This window comes from Amblyomma mixtum, chromosome 1 (genome assembly GCF_055824585.1).
Source record: "Amblyomma mixtum isolate Tamu chromosome 1, ASM5582458v1, whole genome shotgun sequence".
Classification (NCBI taxonomy): Eukaryota; Metazoa; Arthropoda; class Arachnida; order Ixodida; family Ixodidae; genus Amblyomma; species Amblyomma mixtum.
Window position 1 is genome coordinate 165,365,280 of NC_143012.1, and position 16,069 is coordinate 165,381,348.

General features: G+C 45.4%; 1 protein-coding gene across 1 annotated transcript in view; it reads left to right on the forward strand.

Moving 5' to 3' along the window:
- The first annotated feature begins 4,634 nt into the window (after positions 1–4,634).
- The window catches only part of LOC149369669 (uncharacterized), a 36,681-nt gene continuing 25,246 nt past the window's right edge, over positions 4,635–16,069 (forward strand). Inside the window, exon 1 of the mRNA XM_089576010.1 lies at positions 4,635–4,679. The gene's annotated coding sequence lies outside the window, so the exon portion shown is untranslated. The remainder of the gene's footprint in view (positions 4,680–16,069) is intronic.

Here is a 16,069-nt window from a genome sequence, read left to right on the forward strand (position 1 = left end):
ATTCGGTTGACACACGGTCGAAAAACAACAACTTTATTCTAACGTTTCGACCAGGGTCTGGCCTTCGTCAGAGTGATGGGGTACAGGCAAAAGACACAGTTTATAAGGGAATGTACGCGGGGAGGGAACATTTTGATTGGCGCATCGCAGCGGCAAACACCTCAGTATGAATCGCCAGTGAATGATAAATGTAGTAAAGAAAGCACAGTCAAAAATTACTAAAATCATCGTGGAGTATAACTGCAATCACATTGTGAAAAAAATGTAAATAATACAAAAATGTTTTGGTCGTAGCTGAAATGCACAAGAAAAGGCGAACAGCAACAAAAACAAAATAATAAAAAATCATCAGACACGAGGACACGGGTGAATACCACTTTTGATTAAACAACGCCTTTTGTGAAAGGGTATGGTACTAAGATGCGGTGCTATTTCAGAGATAAGCCATTTACTAAAAAAGAAAAAAGCGGCGCTAATAGTAAAAAGAGGACGAAAATGATCAGTGTAGATGAAACACGGCATGATACTATGAAGTGTTGCGGTTATGATGATAGACAAGTCAGCTTCCCAACATTTTCATTGAGACCGCAAGAAACAGTATTAAATTTGTGTATAAAAAATGATTCACGAACTTCGCGTTCATGATGGGTCTTGAAGCCTGATTCCAGTAAAGTTACTTGAATTTTTTCGAAAGGGTGCTTAGTGTTGTTCACATGTTTAGAGATAGGAAGGCTAGGCACTGTCTTGCAATGAGCTTTGTGATTATTGAAACGATATCGGAATGGTGTTTCTGTTTGGCCAATATACTGAATTTTGCAGACTGAGCATTCGAGCATGTAGATTACGTTGCTGGTATCACATGAGTAGTTTCCCCGAATTTTCACTTTGAAGTTCGATGCAGTGCTGGAAGCCGTTATTGATGTCATCATCTGTGAGCAGACTTTGCAACGTGATTTATTACATGGATGACAGCCGATCGACATACTTGTGCTTGTTTTAGACGAAGTGAGAATGTCACTGAGGTTTTTGCCACGGCGATAGACGACCCGGGGAGCTTGTTGAAAAATGTGTTTGAGTCGATCACTTTGCATGAGAATGACATGGTGTTTTTTCAAAATGCCCGCGACGTTTGGAACCGATGCTGAGTGGGTTAGTACCAGGTTGATATGCGAGTGATGGGATGGTTGGTGCTTTGCTTTGAGGAGTGCCTCACGGTCAAGAAGGCCTGCGCGTTCTACAGCGTCGTTTATTAATTGCGCAGGATATTTTCGTTTAGTCAGGGCGTTTCGGAGGTCAGTACAGTTTCTTTCGAAGTCGCGCTCGTCAGAACATATCCGTTTAAAGCGGACGGCTTGTCCATATGGAATGCTAGTCTTCCAGTGTTTAAGGTGGCTGCTTTCGACCGTGTCAACCGAATTACGTATATATATATATATATATATATATATATATATATATACATATATATTATACACGCACACATAGCTCAGCGCGCAAGCGATGCAGAGGTATACGATGTGTCACGACTCACGTGGCAGCGGCCTGAACGTGAACATTTTGCTACAGAGAAGGAATACTAAAAGCACAGTGCGAGACGTAAATATGCAGTGAAAAACAAAGAGAAACCACCTGATGCATCTTTTAATTAGCAATCCATAAATAAACTGGTCTATTTCATTCAAAAAACAGCGCTGGTGTGCTGACAAAGTCACCTTTTCTTTGTTGTTTCTCCAGCCTCAGCATCCTCTCTGGCATACTTGTTGTCGTAATTTATGATTGTGGTTCTTCCTAAGAATGATCCATATCCTTTCCACTTCTTGCAATCACCGCAGTCGCGCTTGCAATAACGCTAAGGTATCTGGAGCCCACAATGAGGCTGTTAAGTTCCATGAGCCTCGAGATCAGACGTCGGCCGTTTGGCCGACGTAGGTTCGACCACAGAGCAAAGCTACAAACCAGACCATATTTTGCGTACCTTTAGAAACGGTGGCTGATGCCTAAAAATGCAGTTTTATGCGTAGCATATTGCAATCACTCAGTTCAGTCCTTGGGCGCGACCGGGCAGCCACCAAATCACGTGACGTGACGTCACGACAGCCGGAGGAAAAACCGTAGGTAAAGATGATGGCGATTCTTGGTAAGAATTTCAAACGCAGTAAACAAGAAAAAAAAAGGAACAAAAAGAAGAAGAAAAAAAGAACGGCTCAGCATGGTGGCGGTTGCCACCGCCCCGTTTCAAAGGGGGCGCTCCTATCCATCCATCCATACGTCACGGAGGAAAAGCTGCTGAGAAAATCGAGTGCCGCCAAGCACTACCTCGCGCAAAAAGACCGCGCAATATGCAACGCATTCTTGGCTTAACCAAGCTAAGCCTGGGCATCTTTTTTACTCCCAGGGACGCTAAAATTCACCTGGGATGCGTGTACGGAATGCTTACATACACACATCGCGACAACAAATACGGTATGCACGCGTGAAGTACCAGCTACACAAGCAATTCGTTTTGATAATGCACGGCATTATCGCCACTTTTTGCAGTGATCGGTGTCAGCTCGGCGCTTGTCTGGAACCAGGCCCTCTGAGCAAGCTCTCGGTAACCATGGAGCCTGGGACCGTGTTACGGAACGATCACAAATTCTATTAAAAGTTATTCACAGTGACGTCAAAATTACGAAACGATGTGACGTCGACGCTTGACGCAATGAGGAATCAACCAATTACAGGAGAGCGGCGCCCCGGGAGCATTTCTTTGCACGACGAGGGCGCGTCTGCTAAATTTTTCTAAAAAGACTTAAGAAATGCACAGCGATAAAAGTAATTAATATTTTAATTTGCCGAAACATTATGTTTAAAGTTAGAAAATATTAAGCAAAACAAAAAGCGTACGAAGTTCGGCTATTATATTTGCTGGTCGGTAATTTTCTCTGACGCGGGGGTGCGCTAACGGCGGTAAAACGTGAACAAGCGGCTTTGCATGAAAAGAGCTGTTCCATGCCTTGATATTGTTTTCTTACGCGGCGTTTAAAATCCAGGTACTGTGCAGTTGACCTATGTGAGCAGAAAAATTGATGAAGGTCTGTGTTGTTCGGCTGTTACGATCGATGACAAAAGTGACAAAGCATGAAGGGTTGCAGTATGTGATGTATGGTCGTCTGTTTTTTTCCTCGATCGGGAAACAGAAGACGACCACGTAGTGAGATTTGCAGGAAAAAATGAAGTTCCTTGCCAGCATAAGTATGTTTTGTTTCTATGTAGCTGTGGCAAAGAGGTGACGTCGGCTGCGCTATGCCGACGTGCGTCTCGTTACCAACCGCAGCTTGCATGAAAACGCCGATCGCAAATAACCGCAGTGCACACAGCACCTGCCGCTGCACCGACAGAGAACTCGTACGCACGCCTCATAGTTCAGTGCTTAGTTCGTCGCACATCCACTCCGCAGTCTGCATCTCCTGTCGGAAAAGGCGTCGAAACAGCTCTTCCTTCAAGTCAAACGCGTCTTCGTGCGCCCTCTTTCGACTTGCTCACGCCGGCGCAGCCGCCTCAGTCGTATCGCCACATGCAGTGCCGCTGCCGCCGCCATTTTCTGTCACAAACGCAACGGTCAAATTGACCACCTCGAGGCGATCACAAAAAACGTCAATTTGCGCCTGCATAATCAGGTGTGCAACGTCATCACTTCCGTCATGTCAGTGACGTAAACGACAGCCACCCATGACGCAAAAAAGCAACATGGCCGCCGGTCACGGCCGACCAATAGGAGCGCGGCCATGCCGGAGCTAATTGACGCGTTTTTGACAAGCTTTTTATTTGACAGTTCGGTAATACGGCCCCTGGTCACCTGCCTGCAGCGCACCATTTCTTGTCAATGCTGGCAAGGCTTCGTGAGAGCATTATCAAGGCAGGACCTTACAATAACCCGCCTCACCAATATGGAGTGAGCGGAGCCAAAAGGAAGCAAGGCTTGCTTACTCGTGGCTCATAGTCCCAGCACATCCTGAACAGTGTTGGTGAAATATTTAGGAGAATCCCCTAAGGTGGAGTAGATTTGTAATAAGGGAATAATTACTCACTGGCATCCATCCAAGCGCAGCCATACGGCTGCTAAGGAAAGCTTCCTGAGAAAGCTGTATAGCTTACCCTTTTAGCCCTATGGCTGCGCTTGGATGGATGCCAATGAGTAATAACTCCGTTATTACATCCTGAACTAAAGGCGCATAGAACACAGCTACAACGTCATCGGGGCTTCCCGACACCGTGGCACATACCGCCGCGATTGCAAGCCGTGCAAGGAGTGCGGACCCTCTTTAGAAAGAACAACAATCTGTCATAACTACTTCTACAGATTCTCCAGAGAGATGGCTCAGGCTGATTCAATTGCGAAAAAAGACTACCGTCAGCACACAAGCAATGTTTTTCACGTGAAAAAGAAAACCTCTTCTTATAGATTGCAGCTTGACAGATAAATAGGGCGTTTTGATTGTTTTTCATTGCATTGCTATGTCTCCCACTGTGCTTCGCATTTTTCCTTATTGCATGCGCAGTTCGCCGCAGCTGTCATAGATAACGAGACACATCGTATTTCTTTATATAGGGGCACGGAGCGCGGCTATAAACGCAGTCGAAGCTAGCGCTTCGTTGGGTCTCCCTGTTCTCCGTGTGTGTTGCCGCGCTGTGCGAATGTAAGTACAGGCCTTCGTCGAGGCCAGTAACCATTTGGCTACTTCCTTTTTTTGTTAAACATCATATCGATGGCACTGAAACAATGTTCTCTGTACAAAGTCCGAGAAACCGGCATCAAAGCTATTTCGAACAGAGCAGGCCCAAGCAAGGAAGCACTAGTAAGCAGGCTGGTCTCACTCTGCCACCAAAAGGACCTCCTACTCCGATGAAATGCCTGTCTGGTCATACACTTCGTAAGGTTGAATATCGTTTCACTAAAGTGGAATTTTCCTGAAATGCGATTCACAATGTCGATCGATCATATGAGTTTTCCAAAGATAGTGTTGTCCGATAAGAAATAACTTATCTAGAAGCTCATGAAGGCATCGGAGAGCAACAGCGTAGTTACAGTTTGCGAAGCCGATATATTTTACTTATGCGATATATGTGCAGCACACCCCGAAGAGAAATCGTGATTAGTTTCTTTTCCCCTGTTGACCGTGTGTGTTGCCGCGCTGTACGAATGTATCGTTATGAGAGTTATGAGTTAATGAAGCGTTATGAGAGTACTTTTTCTGAACAACTGATGAAACTATCCCAGATGTTTTCAGGAAGTTCATAGAGACTGCAATTTGCGTAGGCCGCAGAAATGCCCTTTTTACATAAGGCATGCCTCTGCCGGTAAAGCTGAGTATAAAGCTTACTGAAGAAAGACTTTTTGGCACAGTGAAAACAACATTTTACATGTTTTTGGAAGTATGTCATGTCAAGGGAGACAAAAGTATACTGAACAATACATTTGCAGAGGGAACAGAGCGTAAATTAAGGCGTTGTAAAACGGTTTGCGCCACACCGTTAACAAGAACTTAGGACAAAAGCAACTCAGTAAGAAGCGAACAACAAAATGTTCATCATATATAAGCTACCGAAAACAAGGACGATCACAAGACGCAATGACAGCCGCAAAACATTAACGCCAGCAAGAACACATCAACTTTAGGGTGCAAGTGTCGCGGGAACACATGAAACGCCAAAATATGTTTTGAACATAACGATGGACTAAAGCAGAGCCTCTTCCTCAGCAAATAGACAGATGCTGTTTGCGATTTGATTAGGAAGGTCATTCATGTAAATTAAGAAATGTAACTACGCTAAAACGGAACCTTGCGGCACCCTGAACCAAGTTAGTGCTTACGAGGGGCGTTCAATAAAGATTTCCCCTGACCCACTTCCTTTGGACGGAGAGTAACGAAACTTTGCAGATTTATTAGTCCTTCTCTACATAGGTGCCACCCAGGGACACACAGTTCTCCCGTCTTTTTATGGAACTGTAAACACCTGGCTTGTAGAAGTCGACAGGTTGCTCCAAAAGCCATGTTGTGACTTCAGAAATCAGAGTCTCATAATCTGGAAAATACTTGTTCTTCAAATATGACTTCACTGTTGGAAAGAGGGGGAAGTACGATGGTGCGAGGTCGGGTGAATAAGCGGGATACGGCAGAATTTGAAAGCCGCAGCAGCGTACTTCCATCTGGGGAACATGTGAGTTGTGAACTGGGGCGTTGTCTTGCAGAAGGTTGACACCTTTGGTGAGCATGCCACGCCTCTTGCTTTTGATGGCCTCCCGCTAATTCCACAGGAGTGAAGCACAGTATGCCCCAGTAATCGTGGTACCCTTTGCTGGGAAATCCATCATGACTATTTTGTGCTGGTTCCAAAAGACTGTGAGCATGACCTTGCCCGCCGAGGGCTGGGCGCGTGCCTTCTTTGGAGGCGGTGAGTCCAAGTGCTTCTCTTGCATCGACTAGACTTTAGTCTCTGGATAATCGTGATGGGCCTAGATTTCATCCTGTGTAATCAGACTGTGGAAAAAGTCTTCCTGGTTTTCATGGCATAGAGTCAAAAGAGCCTGGGAACATTCGACTCGTTCCTGCTTTTGGAAAGGTGTGAGCAGCTGGGGAACCCAGTGAGCGGATATCTTGCGCAGATGAAGATAGTCCTAAATGATTTTTTTCATGGACCCCACACTAATCTTGACATTTTCGGCTAGGTATCCAACGGTTACTGGGCGATTTTCTAAAATGGCGGACTCCACTTGCTGGATAGTGTGTTCATCGATAGCGGAGTGGGGTCGTCCTGCAATCGGAGCCGTTTCCACCGAACTCCGACCACATTTGAATTGACGATGCCAGTACTTCACTTCACCATATGATGGGAAATCATCCCCATAAACCTCTTTCATCTCATCAAAAGTATCCTTGGAGTGCGGCCTTTCAAGTACAGGAACTTGATGACTGCTCTCTATTCAACTGCATCCATTATCACACCTCACACCACTTTAGCACCTATAAAAGTAAGACCGTTATCACTTGAGGGTTGCAAATTGGCACGTGACCTATAGTGACTTCAGTCATTACATATGCGCAGTTTCAGCATCCTGCAATAAGTAGAAGTGAGTCAGGGGAAATCTTTATTGAACACCCCTCGTACATATTGTGCATACTTAGAAACTCTACAATCCATTTTAAAACCAAATATGAATGTTTAGCTTCCCGAGCTTTAGTAGACGTAAGTGGTGTTTGACTTTGTCAAGTTATTTCGCAAAACCCAAAAATATACAGTCTCTTGTAAAGCCTGTGTTCAGAAATGCGTGTCGATCATTACAAAATGATAACAATTGCGTTTCGCCTGGTAAGGACTTGGGAGTCCGTGTTGAGTACTATGAAAGACTAATTGATCCGAAGTTAAAGAGAAGAGAGGAAATGATGTGTTGAAATAATTTACATGGAACTGATGCCAGGGAAATAGGCCTGTAGTTGAAGGTGTTCTGTGTGTCGTCGAACTTATGAAGTAGCACCACCCTGCCTTTTTTCCAGTCGTTCGTCTACTGTCAACTGAAAACACTCTACTGAGCCCATGACGCACTAAAAATGTTTTGGGTGGTATTTTCTGACTCCAGCAAGTGTCTTGTAGATTTGCTGCCGGACTCGAGCAATGCACTTTTGATTTGTACGTACACATCGCACAGGTAGTCAAAGCAGGGATCTGTGGAGGGCTGCAAGGTGATAAAAGTGACAGGGCCGGTGGTAGAAGCGCGCATTAGAAAAGGAAGGTGAACGATGACGCTATTCACTCGTCGGCTGAGCTGTTTCAATACTAATTTCGACTTCAGAAGTAGACTGTGCACTGTCTGTGCAACAGACAGCCGATGGAATTGGAGCTATATTCGCGAACTCACTGTCAGTGTAGTGGCAGCGGGTACGAGCACTTGTTTTCTTTTTTCTTTCGGCACTGCAGGTTTCGGGTCACACACAGAATGTAAGAAGCCATTAAAAAGACCAGTATCTGAAAATTCATAGAGAACACATGACTAGTTGTGTCCAAGGGCATAACCATATAACACAGTTGCACACACAGTCGCAAGTGCACGTTGAATACTCACAGTAGGTAATGACATCCGCTACAGCAGTGGCTGCGATGTTGCGCAAGTCAGAGACTTTGCCATGCAAGCTGGAGATCACCGGAAGCGACACTGGAGAGTTCACCGCAAATATCACTGCACCGTTCACAGGCATGCCTGCATCTCAAGGCGGGTTGTCCCAAGAAGGCAGACAGTACGATCTCGTTTGACTCGTTTCTGCAGGTAGACGACGCAAAATCTTCTCCTCACAAAATAGCGGGCAAGCAGAGATGGTCTCTTGTGATTGGGTCCAGGATAGTGTAGATGTCTGCATGCTCTGGTGATCAGGGCGCCCCAAGCTGATGTTGTACAGCACGGCACATGCTGGGATGACACACATTCATCGCTAAGGCTAGTAGCAGAGCATCCAATACCTTTGTAGGCACCAGAAACGGCTCTTGAACAGACTGATGCCGCAGTCAACCATATATGTCGCATGGAGGCCTGTACCCTATCATATAGGCCTTGTTCTGAAGTGTCAGGCATGCTCAACAACTGGTGTAAAAAGGCATGATTCTAGTGGATAGCCGTCTCCTGCATAACTAAACAGGGTGCGAAGTTAGCCGGCCCTTCTTCGAAGCTGATCTGAACTGGCTTCCAGAACGCTTTGTTATACAACGACAGATGCGTACGAAGAAGTCAACAACCAAGCTTAGCTGAACATGACATTCAAGGGCATACCAGCAACGCATCATTGAGATGCTTAAGCGTGCACCGCTGTAAGAAGACCCTTGCAGCTTCACCGTTATATAAACAATGCGATGCGATTCACAACAGAACACATGCATTGTACAAATACCTTTTTGACGCATGAGCGTTAAGGGCCCTCTTTTAGGGACAATCCCAGAGAAGTCGGCGTGGCGAGAAAAGCAGGTGGGGCACTAGCCACCTCGGTCATGTTACCTGCTCATGGTGGCAGGTGGCACCCTGCACCTAATTGGCAGCAAACTACGCACCATGCCCCGTGGCAGTTCAATTAATTACTGGTCGTGAAAGTTAGTATGGGAAGAACAACCTGAGTCTCACAAACGCCCGCGGTGTGCAGCAGCGCACTGCTTAACCGGTGCACCAACGCGCCAGGAGTGGTATGAGGACTTCCAGCTATCTATAAATATAAAGTACAGAATGACCAATTACACGTGGCATATATAATGATGCATACATACTGATAGGTAATAATTTTAAAACATATTGGTTGATTTGCGTAGTTAGGCAAAATGCTAATTAGGTGCGCTAGCAGTTTAGTTTTCACTTCGGTTCCGGTGTTCAGATCCAGTGTTCACGGGTGGCAGTTTTTGAGCAGCTAGAATGGGTTAATGGCCATATATGCGGAATTAGTCATTCGCAGCATTTATAGATCCCTGGGAGTATTCCTGCCATTTCTGGCGCAGTGGTGCAGCGGTCAAGTGATGCGCTACTGCCCTTCTCTGGCTGGTGCTGCCACCGGTGGACCCTGGGCTGCTTGGTTTGAGTTGCAACCCAGGTTGCTCTTCGGAGGCAGCCTCAAAGCTTTCATAGTGCCAGTCGCACCTTTGCGCTTGGGCCATACCGGCTTTTTTAGGTATTCGCGCAATGATTTCTAGGACAGCGCTACAAACTCTCAATTTTTCTCTGATGGAATACCATTTGTATCCTCATTCTACTGGTAAAGCGTCAGGGCAGCGAATGTGTGCTACATCAGAGCATATTACGTGTAAATGAAGGCCGAATTCTGCGCTCACAGATTACTAGCCTAAGGACTATTGCTTTGTCACGTGCTCTGCTAAGAACATTGTCCCTACAGCACCTAAAAGTTAAGAAGAAAACGCAGCAACGTTAGGAGGTGATGATATTCTCACAGCCCGAGAAAACTAACATACAAGGTCGTCTTGTGAGACCTAAGCGCCTGTCACAAATTTAATGACGCCACCAAGCAGGGGGACATGGTGTCGTACTTTGCCGCTGAAGGCGGCAACGTGCTCAGTAGACAGACGACGTAGGAAATATTTGAGTGCGAATAACAGCAGCTAGGAGCAGCGATGGCGTAGAGGTAGAGCATCCACCTCGCGTGCAAGAGGACCGGGGCTCGAATCCCGGTGCCACGCAATTCTCCACCGGATATAAAAAAAAAAAAACTCCGCGTGTCGATGAAATTGCATAACCAGGCTTGGAGTGCGGCCTGATTTCGGTGACCAGAGCCGACAACGCACTTCCTCATCAGAACAGGATTTGGCCACCCTGGTGTAGTACTTGGCCACAACCTTCTATGAACAAACCAATTAACCCTCAGCCCTCAGTCCCCAGCGGCTGCGGAGCAACTGACCAAGGCGGCGGTCAGATCTGTGACGCAGCGGAGGGTGCTAAGAATCTCTGGCTCCGGACAGGCCGCCATTGGAAACTGAACCTGGCAACGTTTAACGCAAGAACCTTATCAAGTGAGGCGAGCTTAGCAGGGCTGCTGGAGGAATTAGCCAGTATTAAATGGGATGTCATAGGGCTTAGTGAGGTTAGGAGGACAGATGAGGCGTATACAGTACTAAAAGGCGGGCATGTACTGTGCTATCGTGGATTAGCAGATAGGCGAGAACTAGGTGTGGGATTTCTCATAAATCAGGATATAGCTGGCAACATCGAGGAGTTTTACAGTATTAACGAGAGAGTGGCAGCTATCGTAATTAGGCTTAATAAGAGGTACAAGCTGAAGGTGGTGCAGGCCTACGCGCCTACATCAAGCCATGATGACCAGATAGTTGAAAGCTTCTATGAGGATGTGGAATCGGCAATGACCAAAGTAAAATCACAGTACACTGTACTGATGGGCGACTTTAATGCAAAGGTAGGTAAAAAGCAGGCTGGAGACAAGGCGGTAGGTGACTATGGCATAGGTTCTAGGAACAGTAGGGGAGAGTTATTAGTAGAGTTCGCAGATAGAAATAATTTACGGATTATGAATACCTTCTTCCGCAAACAAGCAAACAGGAAGTGGACGTGGAAGAGCCCCAATGGTGAGACTAAAAATGAAATAGACTTCATACTGTGTGCACACCCTGGCATCGTAGAGGATGTGGATGTCCTCGGTAAGGTCCGTTGCAGCGACCACAGAATGGTAAGGTCTCGTATTAGCTTAGATTTGAAGAGGGAACGGAGGAAACTGGTGAATCGAAAGGCTATTAACGAGTTAGCATTAAGAGGGAAGGTAGAGGAATTCAGAATGTCGCTGCAAAACAGATTTTCCCCTTTAACTGAAGAAGACGACCGTAGTGTTGAAACAATGAATGATAATCTTACAGCTATCGTTACAGAGTGCGCCGCAGAAGTAGGTGGTAGGATGGTTCGCCAGGATACCAATAAGCTATCTCAGGAGACTAAAGATCTGATTAAGGAACGTCAAAGCATGAGGACGTCTAACTACACAGACAGGATAGAACTAGCAGAGCTATCTAAGTTAATAAATAAGCGCAAGGTAGCCGACATAAGAAAGTTTAACATGGAGAAAATCGAGCATGCTCTAAGGAATGGAGGTAGCCTAAAATCAGTGAGGAGAAAACTGGGCATAGGTAAAAACCAGATGTATGCGCTAAAAGACAAACAGGGCAATGTCATCATCAATATGGATAAGATAGTTGAATTAGCCGAAGAGTTCTACACAAATCTATACAGTAGCGAATGTAATAATCAAGTTACTGAGGGAGGCAGTCGAGCACAGCAATGGGACATCCCTCCAGTAACGAAGGAGGAAGTAAAGAAAGCCTTAGGAGCAATGCAAAGAGGGAAAGCGGCTGGTGGGGATCAGGTAACAGCAGATTTGCTGAAGGACGGAGGAGAGATTGTGCTACAAAAACTAGCCACCCTGTATACGCAATGCCTTGTGACCTCGAGAGTACCAGAAGCTTGGAAGAACGCTAACATTATCTTAATTCATAAGAAAGGAGACGTCAAGGACTTGAAGAATTACAGACCGATCAGCTTATTGTCCGTTGCCTACAAGGTATTTACTAAGGTAATCGCTAATAGAATCAGGACAACCTTGGACTTTAGTCAACCAAATGATCAGGCAGGCTTTCGTAAAGGATACTCGACAATAGACCACATTCACACTATCAATCAGGTGATAGAGAAATGCGCAGAATATAACCAACCCCTATATATAGCCTTCATTGATTACGAGAAAGCAATCGACTCAGTGGAAACCTCAGCTGTCATGCAGGCATTGCGGAATCAGGGTGTGGAAGAGTGCTATGTGAAAATATTGGAAGATATTTATAACGATTGCACAGCTACTATAGTTCTCCATAAAGTCAGCAATAAAATTCAAATACGGAAAGGTGTCAGGCAGGGCGACACGATCTCGCCAATGCTCTTCACTGCCTGCTTACAGGAGGTATTCCGGGGACTGGAATGGGAAGAGTTGGGGATAAGAGTTAATGGAGAATACCTGAGTAATTTGCGATTCGCTGATGACATTGCCTTGCTAAGCCACTCAGGACAAGAACTGCAAAGCATGATCAATCAGCTAGACAGGCAGAGTAGAACGGTGGGGCTAAGAATTAACATGCAGAAAACCAAAGTAATGTTCAATAGCCTTGCAAGGGAACAGCAGTTCGCAATTGGTACCGAGGTGCTAGAAGTAGTAAGAGAATATGTCTACTTAGGGCAGGTAGTGACCGCAGATCCGGATCATGAGAGGGAAATAACTAGAAGAATAAGAATGGGGTGGAGCGCGTATGGCAGGTTCTCTTAGGTCATGAATGGTAGCTTACCAATATCCATGAAGAGAAAAGTATATAACAGCTGTATCCTACCGGTACTCACCTATGGGGCAGAAACGTGGAGGCTAACAAAGAGGGTTCAGCTTAAGTTAAGAACAACGCAGCGAGCTATGGAAAGGAAAATGATAGGTGTAACGTTAAGAGATCGGAAGAGGGCGGAGTGGGTGAGGGAACAAACGAGGGTTAATGACATTCTAGTTGAAATCAAGAGGAAGAAGTGGGCTTGGGCAGGGCATGTAATGCGAAGGCAAGATAACCGCTGGTCCTTAAGGGTAACGGAGTGGATTCCAAGAGAAAGCAAACGTAGCAGGGGACGGCAGAAAGTTAGGTGGGCGGATGAGATTAAGAAGTTTGCGGGGATACAGTGGCGGCAACTAGCAAAGGACAGGGTTAATTGGAGAGATATGGGAGAGGCCTTTGCCCTGCAGTGGGTGTAGTCAGGCTGATGATGATGATGATGATGAACAGCAGCTATTAGTCGACCTTTTAGGTGTTGCCCCTCTCGTGTAGTGAATTCAAACCTTACGCTACTCAGGACAACGAGACAGACAACAATTTGTCTTTCATTCGTGCATGCGCATGCGGGGGCGGCCGGAGCTTGTGGTTTGGAGCCTTTAGAGTTATCTTAGCAGAAGAACTAACAGCTGCAGATGTAAAGGCACTGAAGGACTTAGCTAATAAATTGATATTATGGTAATCACCAAAAGGGCTTCTAGGCATGTTTCCTAAAGCATAGTGGGTAAAAGTGCAGCAGAAAGCTGCGCAGCAAGAGTCATGGTAGATGGCATCTGTGACATTCCAGAGGAGGCAGGCGACCAATTAGTACCAGAGCAGCTGCGGCGAAGCATGTAAGGACATTTGGTTTTGTTTTTTGTTGTCAATAATATATGAGCATAACGAATGGATGATTAATGTCAAACGCTCTTAGACAGAGCAAAGTCCGTTAGCACCAACAGCAATGAATATTTACGAAATATATCCTCAAAAAAAAATTCCACCTTTGCTCACGGAGCGACAAAAAAATCAGAGGAAAGTTTTGTTGCCATGTGATACCGTTATAATAGTTCTGTTCCCAGAAAACGTAGCTCATTACTTTCTTTTTAAACCCCGGTAGAGCTTCGCGTGACAGACTTTTGACATTTTGCAGAAGCTTTATGGTAGGCACACAATGGTGTTTACAGTGGGCCTTCGATCCCGCGTGGCAGCTGCTTCAGACTGCGCTATGAAATACCGCATGGCGTAGTGATGATGTCGGCATGACGTCGTCCATGCCTGGGCAGAATATAGGAGCTTTATTACCTGAGCCTGGTCCAGCCTGTCTCAGAGGTTGCCTATCACGGCATTAAGAAGCATTCAGACCTGCATACAAGCATTCTGGGTCTTGCCGGGCTCCCCTTGGTTGAATGTACGTGTGATCTACGACTGCGACTTGGACTTCTGTGATATGTTGGCGAAATTTGTGATTAATTTATGGCACTGTTGCACTCTCCTACTATTTAAGCTCGAGACCTTCCCTGCGATCGCTAACATTCATGATTTCTTTCGTTCATTCAAACGAGACTCTTCCAACCGTACTCAGACATTTGGAATGAGATCATTGAAGATTAGAACTGAGCTCGGGTCCTGGCAAGGTCACTTATCAGTATTTCTTCGAAAAATATATTGAATCCCTGAGAGTTGCTCAGCGGGCGCAGTGAGCTCTGTGGCTTGCATCACGTCGTCCAGCGTCGAGACTGCTTTGGTTGTAAACTTGTACCTTTATATAATTTTAAAAAGACAGATTCATGTTCGACTAACATACTTTTCAATTAATAATGTTCAGCTGTTTGTTTCACCATGCCTCTGATTTTAGCCACATCTCCTTCGGCTGCGTTTCTTATTTTTTACATAAATTGTACTTGCAGTTTCAATTGTTTTTTAATCTGAGGGCTTTGAAACTTTACACTTTCTAACTTTACTATATATAAAAAACTGAAGGGACACCGCTGAAATTCGTCGACTGCGCAGCATTTTCAAGATGGTACTCCTCCCGGTTTACGAATATTCGTCTGCTTGTCTTCCGAAATAAAATTTGAGTTCTTAACCGCAGTCGACCAATGAAGCTAAACTCGGTCCCACTTTTGCACCCACCAAAGATGTTCCTGTAGGAAGTTCATCTTCGGAACTGGCTTATCAGCCGCTCTTTCTGATACCACGCGGCCACATCAAGAGGTACGCAAACGTTGGCACACCATTAATTACGGAAGTGTGACTGCTATTCGTAACACATAACCAGAAAAAACTCGTTAACTTTAAGAGGGTGTTCCGTGTTGGTCATCACCTCTTAAATAAGTTTCAAGAACCAGAATTAAAAATATTTTAATGCCTCCATTTTTAAGGGCACATTCCTATAGCTGAGAAAGAAATCTATCGCTAAAAGGTTGTTTCTTGCTTACATGAGTCACTGCTTCGCATCATATAATGAGATTTCACGGCCGTCACGACTTGGTAGACAGTGGGAATACCGAAAAAGCAGAAAAGAATCTGCTTGAGCCATCCCTGTAATCTCAATCAAGACATACAGAGGTAGGCCGGTTTTCAGGAACACTAGCTGAAGTGGTTTTTTTTTTAAAGGACCGGCGCTTCTTCGCACCATGGTTAAGCCACCTTTTAAAAAAAAAAGGTATTTAAAAACCAACCTTTATAGAGTTCGCTGCTAACTATCGGAAACTGTTTTCCACACTGCTTGGCATTAAACTCCTCATGGCTGCCGTTATATGGGCATGGCCTGAAGTAATGAACCATATTACAGGGCTAAATGTGTGCCTGTTCATATCTACATGGTGTTCACAAATATAGCATTCAGAACCAAGGAAAAATTCATAGCCTTTTTTATACTAGAGGAAAGTTAGTGTAGAGATGCAATGCACTGCAAGAAAGGCGTTGAAATGCATAAAAGTTGGCGCACACAATGATAGCTCAGATCGTATGGCTCCTTTACATGCAGCCGCGCCCAGCTGCTATCTTCTTTTTTTTTTTCACCATGGGCAGCGCGCTACATGTGCCTCCCTACTTTCTATGTTTTACGCGGCGTAGCGCTCGTCGCACTTCTCTGGCGTCAGCGAAGTGTTTGGCTTCCTGGCCGACATCCTACTTTTGTGCACGGTTACGCACCTCTGGCATTTCTTCGCATGGACTTTCAATGCAACACCTGTAATCTTGA